The sequence below is a fragment of the Hyperolius riggenbachi genome, chromosome 5 (assembly GCF_040937935.1).
Source record: "Hyperolius riggenbachi isolate aHypRig1 chromosome 5, aHypRig1.pri, whole genome shotgun sequence".
Taxonomy (NCBI): domain Eukaryota; kingdom Metazoa; phylum Chordata; class Amphibia; order Anura; family Hyperoliidae; genus Hyperolius; species Hyperolius riggenbachi.
Genome location: NC_090650.1, coordinates 251,676,082 through 251,697,253, shown reverse-complemented (window position 1 = coordinate 251,697,253; position 21,172 = coordinate 251,676,082). Strand labels below are relative to the sequence as shown.

Genomic DNA, 21,172 nt, shown 5'->3' with positions numbered 1-21,172 from the left:
AGCGGCAGCCGAGAGCATTTAAGAGCAGTGGCAGTAGCCACCATTTAGCAGCCACCACTGTGCCAGCAGTAGCAGCCACCATTTAGCAGCCACCATGAGGATTCCGGACAGTGGATATGTCATACATAGCATGCTATCTATAACATGTTCCATGTACCTGACACAACAGAGCATTCAAGCAATAAGAGTTCACGGCAACTGTGCAACTGTGAACAAGTGTAACACACAAACAATAGGCAATAAAACAAGTCAAAGTGATAAATCCATACTGAATAACGAAAATGAACAGTAGCTAAAGACAACAAAGAGAGTAACCAATGCCCTTATGAGCTTTGACTGTGAAGGAGGAAGTTTGAAAAGGTACAAATGAATGGAATGTTTAAATTCCAACAAATAAGCCTTTTGAAAACTGGCTAAAAAGCCATCAGCTTTTTTTAAACCCAATTCTTGCAGCTTTATTTCTACTTCTTTAAGGGCAAACCTCTCCGTTCACATGCATGACCTCCTCCGTTACCCCTCTATAGCCATGCCACACCTCACCAGATTGCTAGATTCAATGATTACTTTACAGCAACCCCAAATGGAAAAAATTGAACCTAAAAATTGAACGTAAAATTATACTCAGATGGCATAAAATGCCCACATAAGCTGGTATAACAATATCCAATAGTTATTGTTATAGGAGAAAGTGTTAAAATCACATGGAATATTAGTCAAAAAATTGAAAAATATTCCCGCACTCACACATATGAATTATGGGGTTGCTGTATATTTTATAACATGCAATGGTTATACCTCTCTTTGTTACTTTAGTTCTCTCATACTGATATACCAGACTGGATTCAAACATACTTTTTTTCTGCGTCTGTTTTGAACAACATACGTATGTTTATAATATCTCAATAAATAGCTGGGGGGGGGGGGGGGGAAGTAAAACAACAAAAAACAAAAAATAAAAAGAACCAATGACAGGTTACACGAATGGTTCTGGAGAAAAAAGTGAGAGCAGCAAGGAAGTATAACCACCAAGGAATGCACTTCCCATATGCCCAAAGAAGGTGAAACACCAAAAAAAGAATACACTTATTTGCTTTATAGGGAAAAACCTTTTCCCTTACATTTTCCTGTTGTCATGGTTAACTCTTCTATAAATACTATATACAAAAAAAACATACCAAGAAATATAAAGATAATGACCTTAAAATTACACATAGTTATCCAAATAATTTTGTTATTGGTGCATAAAAGAGTTAATTTATATAGCACCAACAAATTATGCGGCGCTGTGCATAGCCAAAAAGACAAGTACATAAAAATAAAGACCGCATATAAAAGCCCCCGCTTTGCAAGCGGCAGCCGAGAGCATTTAAGAGCAGTGGCAGTAGCCACCATTTAGCAGCCACCACTGTGCCAGCAGTAGCAGCCAACATTTAGCAGCCACCATGAGGATTCCGGACAGTGGATATGTCATACATAGCATGCTATCTATAACATGTTCCATGTACCTGACACAACAGAGCATTCAAGCAATAAGAGTTCACGGCAACTGTGCAACTGTGAACAAGTGTAACACACAAACAATAGACAATAAAACAAGTCAAAGTGATAAATCCATACTGAATAACGAAAATGAACAGTAGCTAAAGACACCAAAGAGAGATAACCAATGCCCTTATGAGGTTTGACTGTGAAGGAGGAAGTTTGAAAAGGTACAAATTAATGGAATGTTTAAATTCCAAAAAATAAGCCTTTTGAAAACTGGCTAAAAAGCCATCAGCTTTTTTTTAAACCCAATTCTTGCAGCTTTATTTCTACTTCTTTAAGGGCAAACCTCTCCGTTCACATGCATGACCTCCTCCGTTACCCCTCAATAGCCATGCCACACCTCACCAGATTGCTAGATTCAATGATTACTTTACAGCAACCCCAAATGGAAAAAATTGAACCTAAAAATTGAACCTAAAATTATACTCAGATGGCATAAAATGCCCACATAAGCTGGTATAACAATATCCAAAAGTTATTGTTATAGGAGAAAGTGTTAAAATCACATGGAATATTAGTCAAAAAATTGAAAAATATTCCCGCACTCACACATATGAATTATGGGGTTGCTGTATATTTTATAACATGCAATGGTTATACCTCTCTTTGCTACTTTAGTTCTCTCATACTGATATACCATACTGGATTCAAACATACTTTTTTCTGCGTCTGTTTTGAACAACATATGTATGTTTATAATATCTCAATAAATAGCTGGGGGGGGGGGGAGGGGAAGTAAAACAACAAAAAACAAACAATAAAAAGCACCAATGACAGGTTACACAAATGGTTCTGGAGGAAAAAGTGAAAGCAGCAAGGAAGTATAACCACCAAGGAATGCACTTCCCATATGCCCAAAGAAGGTGAAACACCAAAAAAAGAATACACTTATTTGCTTTATAGGGAAAAACCTTTTCCCTTACATTTTCCTGTTGTCATGGTTAACTCTTCTATAAATACTATATACAAAAATAACATACCAAGAAATATAAAGATAATGACCTTAAAATTACACATAGTTATCCTAATAATTTTGTTATTGGTGCATAAAAGGGTTAATTTATATAGCACCAACAAATTATGCGGCGCTGTGCATAGTCAAAAAGACAAGTACATAAAAATAAAGACCGCATATAAAAGCCACCGCTTTGCAAGCGGCAGCCGAGAGCATTTAAGAGCAGTGGCAGTAGCCACCATTTAGCAGCCACCACTGTGCCAGCAGTAGCAGCCAACATTTAGCAGCCACCATGAGGATTACGGACAGTGGATATGTCATACATAGCATGCTATCTATAACATGTTCCATGTACCTGACACAACAGAGCATTCAAGCAATAAGAGTTCACGGCAACTGTGCAACTGTGAACAAGTGTAACACACAAACAATAGACAATAAAACAAGTCAAAGTGATAAATCCATAGTGAATAACGAAAATGAACAGTAGCTAAAGACAACAAAGAGAGTAACCAATGCCCTTATGAGCTTTGACTGTGAAGGAGGAAGTTTGAAAAGGTACAAATGAATGGAATCTTTAAATTCCAACAAATAAGCCTTTTGAAAACTGGCTAAAAAGCCATCAGCTTTTTTTAAACCCAATTCTTGCAGCTTTATTTCTACTTCTTTAAGGGCAAACCTCTCCGTTCACATGCATGACCTCCTCCGTTACCCCTCAATAGCCATGCCACACCTCACCAGATTGCTAGATTCAATGATTACTTTACAGCAACCCCAAATGGAAAAAATTGAACCTAAAAATTGAACCTAAAATTATACTCAGATGGCATAAAATGCCCACATAAGCTGGTATAACAATATCCAAAAGTTATTGTTATAGGAGAAAGTGTTAAAATCACATGGAATATTAGTCAAAAAATTGAAAAATATTCCCGCACTCACACATATGAATTATGGGGTTGCTGTATATTTTATAACATGCAATGGTTATACCTCTCTTTGCTACTTTAGTTCTCTCATACTGATATACCATACTGGATTCAAACATACTTTTTTCTGCGTCTGTTTTGAACAACATATGTATGTTTATAATATCTCAATAAATAGCTGGGGGGGGGGAGGGGAAGTAAAACAACAAAAAACAAACAATAAAAAGCACCAATGACAGGTTACACAAATGGTTCTGGAGGAAAAAGTGAAAGCAGCAAGGAAGTATAACCACCAAGGAATGCACTTCCCATATGCCCAAAGAAGGTGAAACACCAAAAAAAGAATACACTTATTTGCTTTATAGGGAAAAACCTTTTCCCTTACATTTTCCTGTTGTCATGGTTAACTCTTCTATAAATACTATATACAAAAATAACATACCAAGAAATATAAAGATAATGACCTTAAAATTACACATAGTTATCCTAATAATTTTGTTATTGGTGCATAAAAGGGTTAATTTATATAGCACCAACAAATTATGCGGCGCTGTGCATAGTCAAAAAGACAAGTACATAAAAATAAAGACCGCATATAAAAGCCACCGCTTTGCAAGCGGCAGCCGAGAGCATTTAAGAGCAGTGGCAGTAGCCACCATTTAGCAGCCACCACTGTGCCAGCAGTAGCAGCCAACATTTAGCAGCCACCATGAGGATTACGGACAGTGGATATGTCATACATAGCATGCTATCTATAACATGTTCCATGTACCTGACACAACAGAGCATTCAAGCAATAAGAGTTCACGGCAACTGTGCAACTGTGAACAAGTGTAACACACAAACAATAGACAATAAAACAAGTCAAAGTGATAAATCCATAGTGAATAACGAAAATGAACAGTAGCTAAAGACAACAAAGAGAGTAACCAATGCCCTTATGAGCTTTGACTGTGAAGGAGGAAGTTTGAAAAGGTACAAATGAATGGAATGTTTAAATTCCAACAAATAAGCCTTTTGAAAACTGGCTAAAAAGCCATCAGCTTTTTTTAAACCCAATTCTTGCAGCTTTATTTCTACTTCTTTAAGGGCAAACCTCTCCGTTCACATGCATGACCTCCTCCGTTACCCCTCTATAGCCATGCCACACCTCACCAGATTGCTAGATTCAATGATTACTTAACAGCAACCCCAAATGGAAAAAATTGAACCTAAAAATTGAACCTAAAATTACCCTCAGATGGCATAAAACGCCCACATAAGCTGGTATAACAATATCCAATAGTTATTGTTATAGGAGAAAGTGTTAAAATCACATGGAATATTAGTCAAAAAATTGAAAAATATTCCCGCACTCACACATATGAATTATGGGGTTGCTGTATATTTTATAACATGCAATGGTTATACCTCTCTTTGTTACTTTAGTTCTCTCATACTGATATACCAGACTGGATTCAAACATACTTTTTTCTGCGTCTGTTTTGAACAACATACATTTGTTTATAATATCTCAATAAATAGCTAGGGGGAAAAAAGTAAAACAACAAAAAACAAACAATAAAAAGCACCAATGACAGGTTACACAAATGGTTCTGGAGGAAAAAGTGAGAGCAGCAAGGAAGTATAACCACCAAGGAATGCACTTCCCATATGCCCGAAGAAGGTGAATCACCAAAAAAAGGAATACACTTATTTGCTTTATAGGGAAAAACCTTTTCCCTTATATTTTCCTGTTGTCATGGTTAACTCTTCTATAAATACTATATACAAAAATAACATACCAAGAAATATAAAGATAATGACCTTAAAATTACACATAGTTATCCTAATAATTGTGTTATTGGTGCATAAAAGAGTTAATTTATATAGCACCAACAAATTATGCGGCGCTGTGCATAGTCAAAAAGACAAGTACATAAAAATAAAGACCGCATATAAAAGCAACCGCTTTGCAAGTGGCAGCCGAGAGCATTTAAGAGCATTGGCAGTAGCCACCATTTAGCAGCCACCACTGTGCCAGCAGTAGCAGCCAACATTTAGCAGCCACCATGAGGATTCCGGACAGTGGATATGTCATACATAGCATGCTATCTATAACATGTTCCATGTACCTGACACAACAGAGCATTCAAGCAATAAGAGTTCACGGCAACTGTGCAACTGTGAACAAGTGTAACACACAAACAATAGACAATAAAACAAGTCAAAGTGATAAATCCATACTGAATAACGAAAATGAACAGTAGCTAAAGACACCAAAGAGAGATAACCAATGCCCTTATGAGCTTTGACTGTGAAGGAGGAAGTTTGAAAAGGTACAAATGAATGGAATGTTTAAATTCCAACAAATAAGCCTTTTGAAAACTGGCTAAAAAGCCATCAGCTTTTTTTAAACCCAATTCTTGCAGCTTTATTTCTACTTCTTTAAGGGCAAACCTCTCCGTTCACATGCATGACCTCCTCCGTTACCCCTCTATAGCCATGCCACACCTCACCAGATTGCTAGATTCAATGATTACTTTACAGCAACCCCAAATGGAAAAAATTGAACCTAAAAATTGAACCTAAAATTATCCTCAGATGGCATAAAACGCCCACATAAGCTGGTATAACAATATCCAATAGTTATTGTTATAGGAGAAAGTGTTAAAATCACATGGAATAGTGGTCAAAAAATTGAAAAATATTCCCGCACTCACACATATGAATTATGGGGTTGCTGTATATTTTATAACATGCAATGGTTATACCTCTCTTTGTTACTTTAGTTCTCTCATACTGATATACCAGACTGGATTCAAACATACTTTTTTCTGCGTCTGTTTTGAACAACATATGTATGTTTATAATATCTCAATAAATAGCTGGGGGGGGGGGGGGAGGAGTAAAACAAAAAAAAACAAAAAATAAAAAGAACCAATGACAGGTTACACGAATGGTTCTGGAGAAAAAAGTGAAAGCAGCAAGGAAGTATAACCACCAAGGAATGCACTTCCCATATGCCCAAAGAAGGTGAAACACCAAAAAAAGGAATATACTTATTTGCTTTATAGGGAAAAACCTTTTCCCTTACATTTTCCTATTGTCATGGTTAACTCTTCTATAAATACTATATACAAAAATAACATACCAAGAAATATAAAGATAATGACCTTAAAATTACACATAGTTATCCTAATATTTTGTTATTGGTGCATAAAAGAGTTATTTATATAGCACCAACAAATTATGCGGCGCTGTGCATAGTCAAAAAGACAAGTACATAAAAAAAAATACCGCATATAAAAGCCACCGCTTTGCAAGCGGCAGCCGAGAGCATTTAAGAGCAGTGGCAGTAGCCACCATTTAGCAGCCACCACTGCGCCAGCAGTAGCAGCCACCATTTAGCAGCCACCATGAGGATTCCGGACAGTGGATATGTCATACATAGCATGCTATCTATAACATGTTCCATGTACCTAACACAACAGAGCATTCAAGCAATAAGAGTTCACGGCAACTGTGCAACTGTGAACAAGTGTAACACACAAACAATAGACAATAAAACAAGTCAAAGTGATAAATCCATACTGAATAACGAAAATGAACAGTAGCTAAAGACACCAAAGAGAGATATCCAATGCCCTTATGAGCTTTGACTGTGAAGGAGGAAGTTTGAAAAGGTACAAATGAATGGAATGTTTAAATTCCAACAAATAAGCCTTTTGAAAACTGGCTAAAAAGCCATCAGCTTTTTTTAAACCCAATTCTTGCAGCTTTATTTCTACTTCTTTAAGGGCAAACCTCTCCGTTCACATGCATGACCTCCTCCGTTACCCCTCTATAGCCATGCCACACCTCACCAGATTGCTAGATTCAATGATTACTTTACAGCAACCCCAAATGGAAAAAATTGAACCTAAAAATTGAACCTAAAATTACCCTCAGATGGCATAAAACGCCCACATAAGCTGGTATAACAATATCCAATAGTTATTGTTATAGGAGAAAGTGTTAAAATCACATGGAATATTAGTCAAAAAATTGAAAAATATTCCCGCACTCACACATATGAATTATGGGGTTGCTGTATATTTTATAACATGCAATGGTTATACCTCTCTTTGTTACTTTAGTTCTCTCATACTGATATACCAGACTGGATTCAAACATACTTTTTTCTGCGTCTGTTTTGAACAACATAAGTATGTTTATAATATCTCAATAAATAGCTGGGGGGGGGGAAGTAAAACAACAAAAAACAAACAATAAAAAGAACCAATGACAGGTTACACGAATGGTTCTGGAGAAAAAAGTGAAAGCAGCAAGGAAGTATAACCACCAAGGAATGCACTTCCCATATGCCCAAAGAAGGTGAAACACCAAAAAAAGGAATACACTTATTTGCTTTATAGGGAAAAACCTTTTCCCTTACATTTTCCTATTGTCATGGTTAACTCTTCTATAAATACTATATACAAAAATAACATTCCAAGAAATATAAAGATAATGACCTTAAAATTACACATAGTTATCCTAATATTTTGTTATTGGTGCATAAAAGAGTTATTTATATAGCACCAACAAATTATGCGGCGCTGTGCATAGTCAAAAAGACAAGTACATAAAAAAAAATACCGCATATAAAAGCCACCGCTTTGCAAGCGGCAGCCGAGAGCATTTAAGAGCAGTGGCAGTAGCCACCATTTAGCAGCCACCACTGCGCCAGCAGTAGCAGCCACCATTTAGCAGCCACCATGAGGATTCCGGACAGTGGATATGTCATACATAGCATGCTATCTATAACATGTTCCATGTACCTAACACAACAGAGCATTCAAGCAATAAGAGTTCACGGCAACTGTGCAACTGTGAACAAGTGTAACACACAAACAATAGACAATAAAACAAGTCAAAGTGATAAATCCATACTGAATAACGAAAATGAACAGTAGCTAAAGACACCAAAGAGAGATATCCAATGCCCTTATGAGCTTTGACTGTGAAGGAGGAAGTTTGAAAAGGTACAAATGAATGGAATGTTTAAATTCCAACAAATAAGCCTTTTGAAAACTGGCTAAAAAGCCATCAGCTTTTTTTAAACCCAATTCTTGCAGCTTTATTTCTACTTCTTTAAGGGCAAACCTCTCCGTTCACATGCATGACCTCCTCCGTTACCCCTCTATAGCCATGCCACACCTCACCAGATTGCTAGATTCAATGATTACTTTACAGCAACCCCAAATGGAAAAAATTGAACCTAAAAATTGAACCTAAAATTACCCTCAGATGGCATAAAACGCCCACATAAGCTGGTATAACAATATCCAATAGTTATTGTTATAGGAGAAAGTGTTAAAATCACATGGAATATTAGTCAAAAAATTGAAAAATATTCCCGCACTCACACATATGAATTATGGGGTTGCTGTATATTTTATAACATGCAATGGTTATACCTCTCTTTGTTACTTTAGTTCTCTCATACTGATATACCAGACTGGATTCAAACATACTTTTTTCTGCGTCTGTTTTGAACAACATATGTATGTTTATAATATCTCAATAAATAGCTGGGGGGGGGGGGAGTAAAACAACAAAAAACAAACAATAAAAAGAACCAATGACAGGTTACACGAATGGTTCTGGAGAAAAAAGTGAAAGCAGCAAGGAAGTATAACCACCAAGGAATGCACTTCCCATATGCCCAAAGAAGGTGAAACACCAAAAAAAGAATACACTTATTTGCTTTATAGGGAAAAACCTTTTCCCTTACATTTTCCTGTTGTCATGGTTAACTCTTCTATAAATACTATATACAAAAATAACATACCAAGAAATATAAAGATAATGACCTTAAAATTACACATAGTTATCCAAATAATTTTGTTATTGGTGCATAAAAGAGTTAATTTATATAGCACCAACAAATTATGCGGAGCTGTGCATAGCCAAAAAGACAAGTACATAAAAATAAAGACCGCATATAAAAGCCACCGCTTTGCAAGCGGCAGCCGAGAGCATTTAAGAGCAGTGGCAGTAGCCACCATTTAGCAGCCACCACTGTGCCAGCAGTAGCAGCCAACATTTAGCAGCCACCATGAGGATTCCGGACAGTGGATATGCCATACATAGCATGCTATCTATAACATGTTCCATGTACCTGACACAACAGAGCATTCAAGCAATAAGAGTTCACGGCAACTGTGCAACTGTGAACAAGTGTAACACACAAACAATAGACAATAAAACAAGTCAAAGTGATAAATCCATACTGAATAACAAAAATGAACAGTAGCTAAAGACACCAAAGAGAGATAACCAATGCCCTTATGAGCTTTGACTGTGAAGGAGGAAGTTTGAAAAGGTACAAATGAATGGAATGTTTAAATTCCAACAAATAAGCCTTTTGAAAACTGGCTAAAAAGCCATCAGCTTTTTTTAAACCCAATTCTTGCAGCTTTATTTCTACTTCTTTAAGGGCAAACCTCTCCGTTCACATGCATGACCTCCTCCGTTACCCCTCTATAGCCATGCCACACCTCACCAGATTGCTAGATTCAATGATTACTTTACAGCATCCCCAAATGGAAAAAATTGAACCTAAAAATTGAACCTAAAATTATCCTCAGATGGCATAAAATGCCCACATAAGCTGGTATAACAATATCCAATAGTTATTTTTATAGGAGAAAGTGTTAAAATCACATGGAATATTAGTCAAAAAATTGAAAAATATTCCCGCACTCACACATATGAATTATGGGGTTGCTGTATATTTTATAACATGCAATGGTTATACCTCTCTTTGCTACTTTAGTTCTCTCATACTGATATACCAGACTGGATTCAAACATACTTTTTTCTGCGTCTGTTTTGAACAACATACATTTGTTTATAATATCTCAATAAATAGCTGGGGGGAAAAAAGTAAAACAACAAAAAACAAACAATAAAAAGCACCAATGACAGGTTACACAAATGGTTCTGGAGGAAAAAGTGAGAGCAGCAAGGAAGTATAACCACCAAGGAATGCACTTCCCATATGCCCGAAGAAGGTGAATCACCAAAAAAGGAATACACTTATTTGCTTTATAGGGAAAAACCTTTTCCCTTACATTTTCCTATTGTCATGGTTAACTCTTCTATAAATACTATATACAAAAATAACATACCAAGAAATATAAAGATAATGACCTTAAAATTACACATAGTTATCCTAATATTTTGTTATTGGTGCATAAAAGAGTTATTTATATAGCACCAACAAATTATGCGGCGCTGTGCATAGTCAAAAAGACAAGTACATAAAAAAAAATACCGCATATAAAAGCCACCGCTTTGCAAGCGGCAGCCGAGAGCATTTAAGAGCAGTGGCAGTAGCCACCATTTAGCAGCCACCACTGCGCCAGCAGTAGCAGCCACCATTTAGCAGCCACCATGAGGATTCCGGACAGTGGATATGTCATACATAGCATGCTATCTATAACATGTTCCATGTACCTGACACAACAGAGCATTCAAGCAATAAGAGTTCACGGCAACTGTGCAACTGTGAACAAGTGTAACACACAAACAATAGACAATAAAACAAGTCAAAGTGATAAATCCATACTGAATAACGAAAATGAACAGTAGCTAAAGACACCAAAGAGAGATATCCAATGCCCTTATGAGCTTTGACTGTGAAGGAGGAAGTTTGAAAAGGTACAAATGAATGGAATGTTTAAATTCCAACAAATAAGCCTTTTGAAAACTGGCTAAAAAGCCATCAGCTTTTTTAAACCCAATTCTTGCAGCTTTATTTCTACTTCTTTAAGGGCAAACCTCTCCGTTCACATGCATGACCTCCTCCGTTACCCCTCTATAGCCATGCCACACCTCACCAGATTGCTAGATTCAATGATTACTTTACAGCAACCCCAAATGGAAAAAATTGAACCTAAAAATTGAACCTAAAATTACCCTCAGATGGCATAAAACGCCCACATAAGCTGGTATAACAATATCCAATAGTTATTGTTATAGGAGAAAGTGTTAAAATCACATGGAATATTAGTCAAAAAATTGAAAAATATTCCCGCACTCACACATATGAATTATGGGGTTGCTGTATATTTTATAACATGCAATGGTTATACCTCTCTTTGTTACTTTAGTTCTCTCATACTGATATACCAGACTGGATTCAAACATACTTTTTTCTGCGTCTGTTTTGAACAACATATGTATGTTTATAATATCTCAATAAATAGCTGGGGGGGGGGGGAGTAAAACAACAAAAAACAAACAATAAAAAGAACCAATGACAGGTTACACGAATGGTTCTGGAGAAAAAAGTGAAAGCAGCAAGGAAGTATAACCACCAAGGAATGCACTTCCCATATGCCCAAAGAAGGTAAAACACCAAAAAAAGAATACACTTATTTGCTTTATAGGGAAAAACCTTTTCCCTTACATTTTCCTGTTGTCATGGTTAACTCTTCTATAAATACTATATACAAAAATAACATACCAAGAAATATAAAGATAATGACCTTAAAATTACACATAGTTATCCAAATAATTTTGTTATTGGTGCATAAAAGAGTTAATTTATATAGCACCAACAAATTATGCGGAGCTGTGCATAGCCAAAAAGACAAGTACATAAAAATAAAGACCGCATATAAAAGCCACCGCTTTGCAAGCGGCAGCCGAGAGCATTTAAGAGCAGTGGCAGTAGCCACCATTTAGCAGCCACCACTGTGCCAGCAGTAGCAGCCACCATGAGGATTCCGGACAGTGGATATGCCATACATAGCATGCTATCTATAACATGTTCCATGTACCTGACACAACAGAGCATTCAAGCAATAAGAGTTCACGGCAACTGTGCAACTGTGAACAAGTGTAACACACAAACAATAGACAATAAAACAAGTCAAAGTGATAAATCCATACTGAATAACAAAAATGAACAGTAGCTAAAGACACCAAAGAGAGATAACCAATGCCCTTATGAGCTTTGACTGTGAAGGAGGAAGTTTGAAAAGGTACAAATGAATGGAATGTTTAAATTCCAACAAATAAGCCTTTTGAAAACTGGCTAAAAAGCCATCAGCTTTTTTTAAACCCAATTCTTGCAGCTTTATTTCTACTTCTTTAAGGGCAAACCTCTCCGTTCACATGCATGACCTCCTCCGTTACCCCTCTATAGCCATGCCACACCTCACCAGATTGCTAGATTCAATGATTACTTTACAGCATCCCCAAATGGAAAAAATTGAACCTAAAAATTGAACCTAAAATTATCCTCAGATGGCATAAAATGCCCACATAAGCTGGTATAACAATATCCAATAGTTATTTTTATAGGAGAAAGTGTTAAAATCACATGGAATATTAGTCAAAAAATTGAAAAATATTCCCGCACTCACACATATGAATTATGGGGTTGCTGTATATTTTATAACATGCAATGGTTATACCTCTCTTTGCTACTTTAGTTCTCTCATACTGATATACCAGACTGGATTCAAACATACTTTTTTCTGCGTCTGTTTTGAACAACATACATTTGTTTATAATATCTCAATAAATAGCTGGGGGGAAAAAAGTAAAACAACAAAAAACAAACAATAAAAAGCACCAATGACAGGTTACACAAATGGTTCTGGAGGAAAAAGTGAGAGCAGCAAGGAAGTATAACCACCAAGGAATGCACTTCCCATATGCCCAAAGAAGGTGAATCACCAAAAAAGGAATACACTTATCTGCTTTATAGGGAAAAACCTTTTCCCTTATATTTTCCTCTTGTCATGGTTAACTCTTCTATAAATACTATATACAAAAATAACATACCAAGAAATATAAAGATAATGACCTTAAAATTACACATAGTTATCCTAATATTTTGTTATTGGTGCATAAAAGAGTTAATTTATATAGCACCAACAAATTAGGCGGCGCTGTGCATAGTCAAAAAGACAAGTACATAAAAAAAAATACCGCATATAAAAGCCACCGCTTTGCAAGCGGCAGCCGAGAGCATTTAAGAGCAGTGGCAGTAGCCACCATTTAGCAGCCACCACTGCGCCAGCAGTAGCAGCCACCATTTAGCAGCCACCATGAGGATTCCGGACAGTGGATATGTCATACATAGCATGCTATCTATAACATGTTCCATGTACCTGACACAACAGAGCATTCAAGCAATAAGAGTTCACGGCAACTGTGCAACTGTGAACAAGTGTAACACACAAACAATAGACAATAAAACAAGTCAAAGTGATAAATCCATACTGAATAACGAAAATGAACAGTAGCTAAAGACACCAAAGAGAGATAACTAATGCCCTTATGAGCTTTGACTGTGAAGGAGGAAGTTTGAAAAGGTACAAATGAATGGAATCTTTAAATTCCAACAAATAAGCCTTTTGAAAACTGGCTAAAAAGCCATCAGCTTTTTTTAAACCCAATTCTTGCAGCTTTATTTCTACTTCTTTAAGGGCAAACCTCTCCGTTCACATGCATGACCTCCTCCGTTACCCCTCTATAGCCATGCCACACCTCACCAGATTGCTAGATTCAATGATTACTTTACAGCAACCCCAAATGGAAAAAATTAAACCTAAAAATTGAACCTAAAATTATAATCAGATGGCAAAAAACGCCCACATAAGCTTGTATAACAATATCCAATAGTTATTGTTATAGGAGAAAGTGTTAAAATCACATGGAATATTAGTAAAAAAATTGAAAAATATTCCCGCACTCACACATATGAATTATGGGGTTGCTGTATATTTTATAACATGCAATGGTTATACCTCTCTTTGTTACTTTAGTTCTCTCATACTGATATACCAGACTGGATTCAAACATACTTTTTTCTGCGTCTGTATTGAACAACATACGTATGTTTATAATATCTCAATAAATAGCTAGGGGGAAAAAAGTAAAACAACAAAAAACAAACAATAAAAAGCACCAATGACAGGTTACACGAATGGTTCTGGAGAAAAAAGTGAGAGCAGCAAGGAAGTATAACCACCAAGGAATGCACTTCCCATATGCCCGAAGAAGGTGAAACACCAAAAAAGGAATACACTTATTTGCTTTATAGGGAAAAACCTTTTCCCTTACATCTTCCTCTTGTCATGGTTAACTCTTCTATAAATACTATATACAAAAATAACATACCAAGAAATATAAAGATAATGACCTTAAAATTACACATAGTTATCCTTATAATTTTGTTATTGGTGCATAAGAGAGTTAATTTATATAGCACCAACAAATTATGCGGCGCTGTGCATAGTCAAAAAGACAAGTACATAAAAATAAAGACCACATATAAAAGCCACCGCTTTGCAAGCGGCAGCCGAGAGCATTTAAGAGCAGTGGCAGTAGCCACCATTTAGCAGCCACCACTGTGCCAGCAGTAGCAGGCACCATTTAGCAGCCACCATGAGGATTCCGGACAGTGGATATGTCATACATAGCATGCTATCTATAACATGTTTCATGTACCTGACACAACAGAGCATTCAAGCAATAAGAGTTCACGGCAACTGTGCAACTGTGAACAAGTGTAACACACAAACAATAGACAATAAAACAAGTCAAAGTGATAAATCCATACTGAATAACGAAAATGAACAGTAGCTAAAGACACCAAAGAGAGATATCCAATGCCCTTATGAGCTTTGACTGTGAAGGAGGAAGTTTGAAAAGGTACAAATGAATGGAATGTTTAAATTCCAACAAATAAGCCTTTTGAAAACTGGCTAAAAAGCTATCAGCTTTTTTTAAACCCAATTCTTGCAGCTTTATTTCTACTTCTTTAAGGGCAAACCTCTCCGTTCACATGCATGACCTCCTCCGTTACCCCTCAATAGCCATGCCACACCTCACCAGATTGCTAGATTCAATGATTACTTTACAGCAACCCCAAATGGAAAAAATTTAACCTAAAATTATACTCAGATGGCATAAAACGCCCACATAAGCTGGTATAACAATATCCAATAGTTATTGTTATAGGAGAAAGTGTTAAAATCACATGGAATATTAGTCAAAAAATTGAAAAATATTCCCGCACTCACACATATGAATTATGGGGTTGCTGTATATTTTATAACATGCAATGGTTATACCTCTCTTTGTTACTTTAGTTCTCTCATACTGATATACCAGACTGGATTCAAACATACTTTTTTCTGCGTCTGTTTTGAACAACATACATTTGTTTATAATATCTCAATAAATAGCTGGGGGGAAAAAAGTAAAACAACAAAAAACAAACAATAAAAAGCACCAATGACAGGTTACACAAATGGTTCTGGAGGAAAAAGTGAGAGCAGCAAGGAAGTATAACCACCAAGGAATGCACTTCCCATATGCCCAAAGAAGGTGAATCACCAAAAAAGGAATACACTTATTTGCTTTATAGGGAAAAACCTTTTCCCTTATATTTTCCTCTTGTCATGGTTAACTCTTCTATAAATACTATATACAAAAATAACATACCAAGAAATATAAAGATAATGACCTTAAAATTACACATAGTTATCCTAATAATTGTGTTATTGGTGCATAAAAGAGTTAATTTATATAGCACCAACAAATTATGCGGCGCTGTGCATAGTCAAAAAGACAAGTACATAAAAATAAAGACCGCATATAAAAGCCACCGCTTTGCAAGCGGCAGCCGAGAGCATTTAAGAGCATTGGCAGTAGCCACCATTTAGCAGCCACCACTGTGCCAGCAGTAGCAGCCAACATTTAGCAGCCACCATGAGGATTCCGGACAGTGGATATGTCATACATAGCATGCTATCTATAACATGTTCCATGTACCTGACACAACAGAGCATTCAAGCAATAAGAGTTTACGGCAACTGTGCAACTGTAAACAAGTGTAACACACAAACAATAGACAATAAAACAAGTCAAAGTGATAAATCCATACTGAATAACGAAAATGAACAGTAGCTAAAGACACCAAAGAGAGATATCCAATGCCCTTATGAGCTTTGACTGTGAAGGAGGAAGTTTGAAAAGGTACAAATGAATGGAATCTTTAAATTCCAACAAATAAGCCTTTTGAAAACTGGCTAAAAAGCCATCAGCTTTTTTTAAACCCAATTCTTGCAGCTTTATTTCTACTTCTTTAAGGGCAAACCTCTCCGTTCACATGCATGACCTCCTCCGTTACCCCTCTATAGCCATGCCACACCTCACCAGATTGCTAGATTCAATGATTACTTTACAGCAACCCCAAATGGAAAAAATTGAACCTAAAAATTGAACCTAAAATTATCCTCAGATGGCAAAAAACGCCCACATAAGCTGGTATAACAATATCCAATAGTTATTGTTATAGGAGAAAGTGTTAAAATCACATGGAATATTAGTCAAAAAATTGAAAAATATTCCCGCACTCACACATATGAATTATGGGGTTGCTGTATATTTTATAACATGCAATGGTTATACCTCTCTTTGTTACTTTAGTTCTCTCATACTGATATACCAGACTGGATTCAAACATACTTTTTTCTGCGTCTGGTTTGAACAACATACGTATGTTTATAATATCTCAATAAATAGCTAGGGGGAAAAAAGTAAAACAACAAAAAACAAACAATAAAAAGCACCAATAACAGGTTACACGAATGGTTCTGGAGGAAAAAGTGAGAGCAGCAAGGAAGTATAACCACCAAGGAATGCACTTCCCATATGCCAGAAGAAGGTGAATCACCAAAAAAGGAATACACTTATTTGCTTTATAGGGAAAAACCTTTTCCCTTACATCTTCCTCTTGTTGAAAAAAAAAACACAGTGTGTATATATATATATATATATATATATATACACATACAAACACACGCACACACACATGTCCTCCCCAGAATTTTTTTCCAGCCGGGTGGAAATTTGGTGATGTGGAAAATTAAATGTGCACTAATTACGTAGTCTAGTGTTAGCGTAGCATGCATGACTAAGCAACCGCCGCTGCTTAGAAAAGCTGCACTGTAGTGGTGTTAATTAACATAGTAGCGGCCGAGCTAGTGGAGTATCACGGTAGCAATACATCACTACCGCACGACTTTTCTTAGCTGCGGACATTGCATAGTTACGCACGCTAGAGCGCATAGTGTGCAGGGAATCAAAATAAAGTTGCGCTGATTTATTAGCACGAGCAACAGGAGGTTTGATGAATCAACCCTCTTGTCCTTTGTTTCATGCATTGTACATTTACCATTTCCAGTTGTATTCTTTAGCATTTTTTTTTTTTTATCAGTTTTTTTGTTTCGTTTTTTTCATTGCCTGAATGTTATTTCATATGCGTGATATTTCCTACGGGGGGGGGGGGGGGAAGGTGTTCGTGGGGTATTGCAGATAGTGTGCAGGGGCCATATAATGATTATCATATATAGCCCCTGCACACTGTTTTTAATACCACACGACTTCCAACACCCCGCTCGCCAGTAATATAATGCATATGAAACAACATTCGGGTTTAATGCAGTCAGCTGCCCTGTGGAGTCCAGTCAGCTGCCCCAGCGCATACAGTCACAGTGTCCGTGCATGCAGGCAGACTGTAATGCATGCCTGTGGGCTGTGGGCTAAGCCTCGCACTGTCATCACTATGTGCCCTGCTGTCAGGACGCGCCAAGCTCTCTTGCACAAAAAGGAACCAGCGCTGTCCTGAATCTGTCTCTTTGCATGAGATCTCGCGCTTCCTAGCGAGCTTGTGCATTCATTGGCTCAGCGGCAGTAAGAGCTCTTACTGCAGCTGAGCCAATGAATGCGTGAGCTCGCCGGGAAGCAGAGATCTCGTGCAAAGAGACAGATTCAGGACAGCGCTGGTTCCTTTTTGTGCAAGAGAGCCCGGCGTGTCCTGACAGCCGGGAATGCAGCTGGGCGGTAATTGAGTTAATCCGGGCGGCGAGCCCACCTGTTTGACCCTGGGGAGAACACTGCACACTTACATACATTTGCTGGGACCTGAGGACTGAGGAGCTTACCATATCCAGAGGTTTACTATAAGGAAATTCTACAGTATATTTACACCAATGCATTTTGAATGTTTTAGTTTGTAATTACTGCAATCTAATATGAGTTTCAGCAATTTCTATGACTGCAATAAACTTTGTTCAGGCACCTGAGGATCAGACATTATGCACACTGAACTGCACAGCAACACTGCATGTCAACTCACTGTCCATACAACTGTGTGGGATAAGAGATGGCCCGAACTATTTGCCGGCAGACAGTTTGGACTAATTCACACTATGGGCTTGATTCACAAAACAGTGCTAACTGTTAGCACGGGTTTTCGCGCGGTTTACCGCGTTTTCGCGTAAAAAACAATTTCCGTGCGTTACGCTAACACAAATTCTTTGCGTGTTAACTATTGCGCGATAACGTGAATTTATTGCGCAAATGTGACCGTTTGCGGTAACAATTTATTGCGCACGAAAACCGTTATCACTCGAAGTTTCACACGGAGCACTTTTCACAGCGTGCTAACAGTTAGCACCGTTTTGTGAATCAAGCCCTATGAGAGCTTTTTAAACACCAGAGATTTTAAAAGCTCTTGCTAATGCAATCCTATAGGGGATTTTTACAAAATCGCATCGCTCCAATGTGAACACTTAAAGGGAACCTTAACTGAGAGGGAAATGGATGTTTCCTTTTAAACAATACCAGTTGCCTGGCAGTACTGCTGATCTCTTGGGCTGCAATAGTGGCTGAATCACAGACCTGAAACAAGCATGCAGCTAATCCAGTCTGACTTCAGTCAGAGCACCTGATCTGCATGCTTGTGGAGGAGCTGTGGCTGAAGTAATCAAGACACAGGATCAGCAGGAGAGTCAGGCAACTGGTATTATCTTAAAAAGAAAAACCCATATCCTTCTCAGTTTAGGTTCCCTTTAAGCAAGAGCTTTTAAAATCACAAGCGCTTAGAAAAGCTCTTAAAGTGTGAACGAGCCCTTCCTGGTGAATTTCCACTGTTCGCGTCCGCAGCGTAGTAGTGGAAAGTAGAGAATGTGAATAACAGCTAGGGGGTAATAACTGAAAGCAGAGGATGAGTATGACACCTAGGAGGTGATGAAAGCAGAGGATGAGAATGACACCTAGGGGGTGATGAAAGCAGAGGATGAGAATGACAGTTATGGGGTAATAAACAAAAGCAGAGGATGGGAATGACAGCTTGGGGATGATAAATGAAAGCCGAGGATGGCAATGACAGCTTGGGGTGTTAAATGAAAGCAGGGGATGTAAATGACAGCAAGTGAGGTGATAAATGAAAGCAGAAGATGGTAATGACAGCTAGAGGGTGTTAAATGAAAGCAGAGGATGGCAATGACAGTTAGAGGGTGAAAAGTGAAAGCAGATGATGGGAATGACAACTAGGGGTGGTAAATGAAAGCAGGGGATGAGAATGACAGCTAGGGTGATGAATGAAAACAGAGGATGAGATTGCAAGCTAGCAATTAGTGGGTGACAAGATGTAACAAGAAGTTGTGATGGAATCGACAGTAACTTACATAATCCCCGGTGGCAGTGGATCAATCATCTGAGGCGCCCTCTTGGTCAGCGGAACCGCAGCTCTGTTCCTCTGTCTCCCCTTCCTCATGCTGGGGACAGTCCTGTACAGCCACATCTGCAGGCAGCTCCTCCCTACACTCCCGTCTCTGCGGCTCCTGCCTCTGCTCTGGCATCCTCCGCATCTCCCGTCATTAGCCTCGTGTGCAGCCTCGTTCTGGCCTCCGACGCGCGGTTCCTAGAGTTCTATCAGCGCTCCTGCTCCTATGCGCGGCTCCTAGAGCTCGAGCAGCATTCCTCCTTTCTCGCGGGGCATCTGGGCTGTACATTGGGCCGCAGCTGTAGTCTGGTTAGCGGTACAGCAGCTCTGTCCCTCTAGTGTCTCCTTCCCATCAGCGACACTCTTGCTGAAGGCAGCGCTCCTCCATCTTCGTGGGGCATCTGTACTGTACATGTGGTGGCCCCTGCGGTCTGATGAGCGGCACGGCGCTCTGTCCCTCTAGTATCTCCTTCCCATCAGCGACACCTGGGGGCGGCACTTACAGCCACGACATCTGCAGCTCCTCCCTATACGTCTGTCATCCGCGGCTGCCTCTGCTCTGGGGCATCCTCCGCATCTGATCTCACGTCATTAGCGTCGGAACACCGGCCCCCGATGCGCGGCTCCTGCCTCTGCTCTGGGATTCTCCGCATCTCTCGTCCGGCCTCGCCGCGCGGCTCCTGGATCTCGAGCAGCGCTCCTCCTTTCTCGTGGGGCATTTGCGCTGTGCGCGTGGCCGCAGCTGTACACGCAGGTAGCCCAGAGGTGGCCACTGATGTGCCACTGGAAAAGTAATGGTAAATCACCATCTATTTTGTGTGATGTAGCAGGCCTTTATAGGCAACAACCATGTGGCACGCACCAGTCTACTGAGGTTTGGTGCACAGCTATGCAGTGTAGTCAGGCACATCCTTCATCATCACATATAGTGACATTAATTTGCTGAACAGCACGCATCTGCATTTAGGCAGCAAGGAGTGGTATGCCGGCGACCTATTGCATAAGACTGGCATATATATTAATGTACCTGTGTAGATCTATTAATCAGCAAACTGACTCTGAGGTCTAGTGCACACCAGAGCGGTTCTGCTGCGTTTTGCGATCCGCTTGCGGGTGCGGATCCGCTAGGGTAATGTATTTCAATGGGCTGGTGCACACCAGAGCGGGAGGCGTTTTGCA

General features: G+C 38.6%; 1 protein-coding gene across 1 annotated transcript in view; it reads right to left on the bottom strand.

Moving 5' to 3' along the window:
• Positions 1 to 20,647, bottom strand: part of LOC137518657 (pyrimidine-specific ribonucleoside hydrolase RihA-like) — a 286,828-nt gene extending 266,181 nt beyond the window's left edge. The window contains exon 1 of the mRNA XM_068236786.1: positions 19,956 to 20,647. The gene's annotated coding sequence lies outside the window, so the exon portion shown is untranslated. The remainder of the gene's footprint in view (positions 1 to 19,955) is intronic.
• Between the last annotated feature and the right edge of the window lie 525 nt (positions 20,648 to 21,172).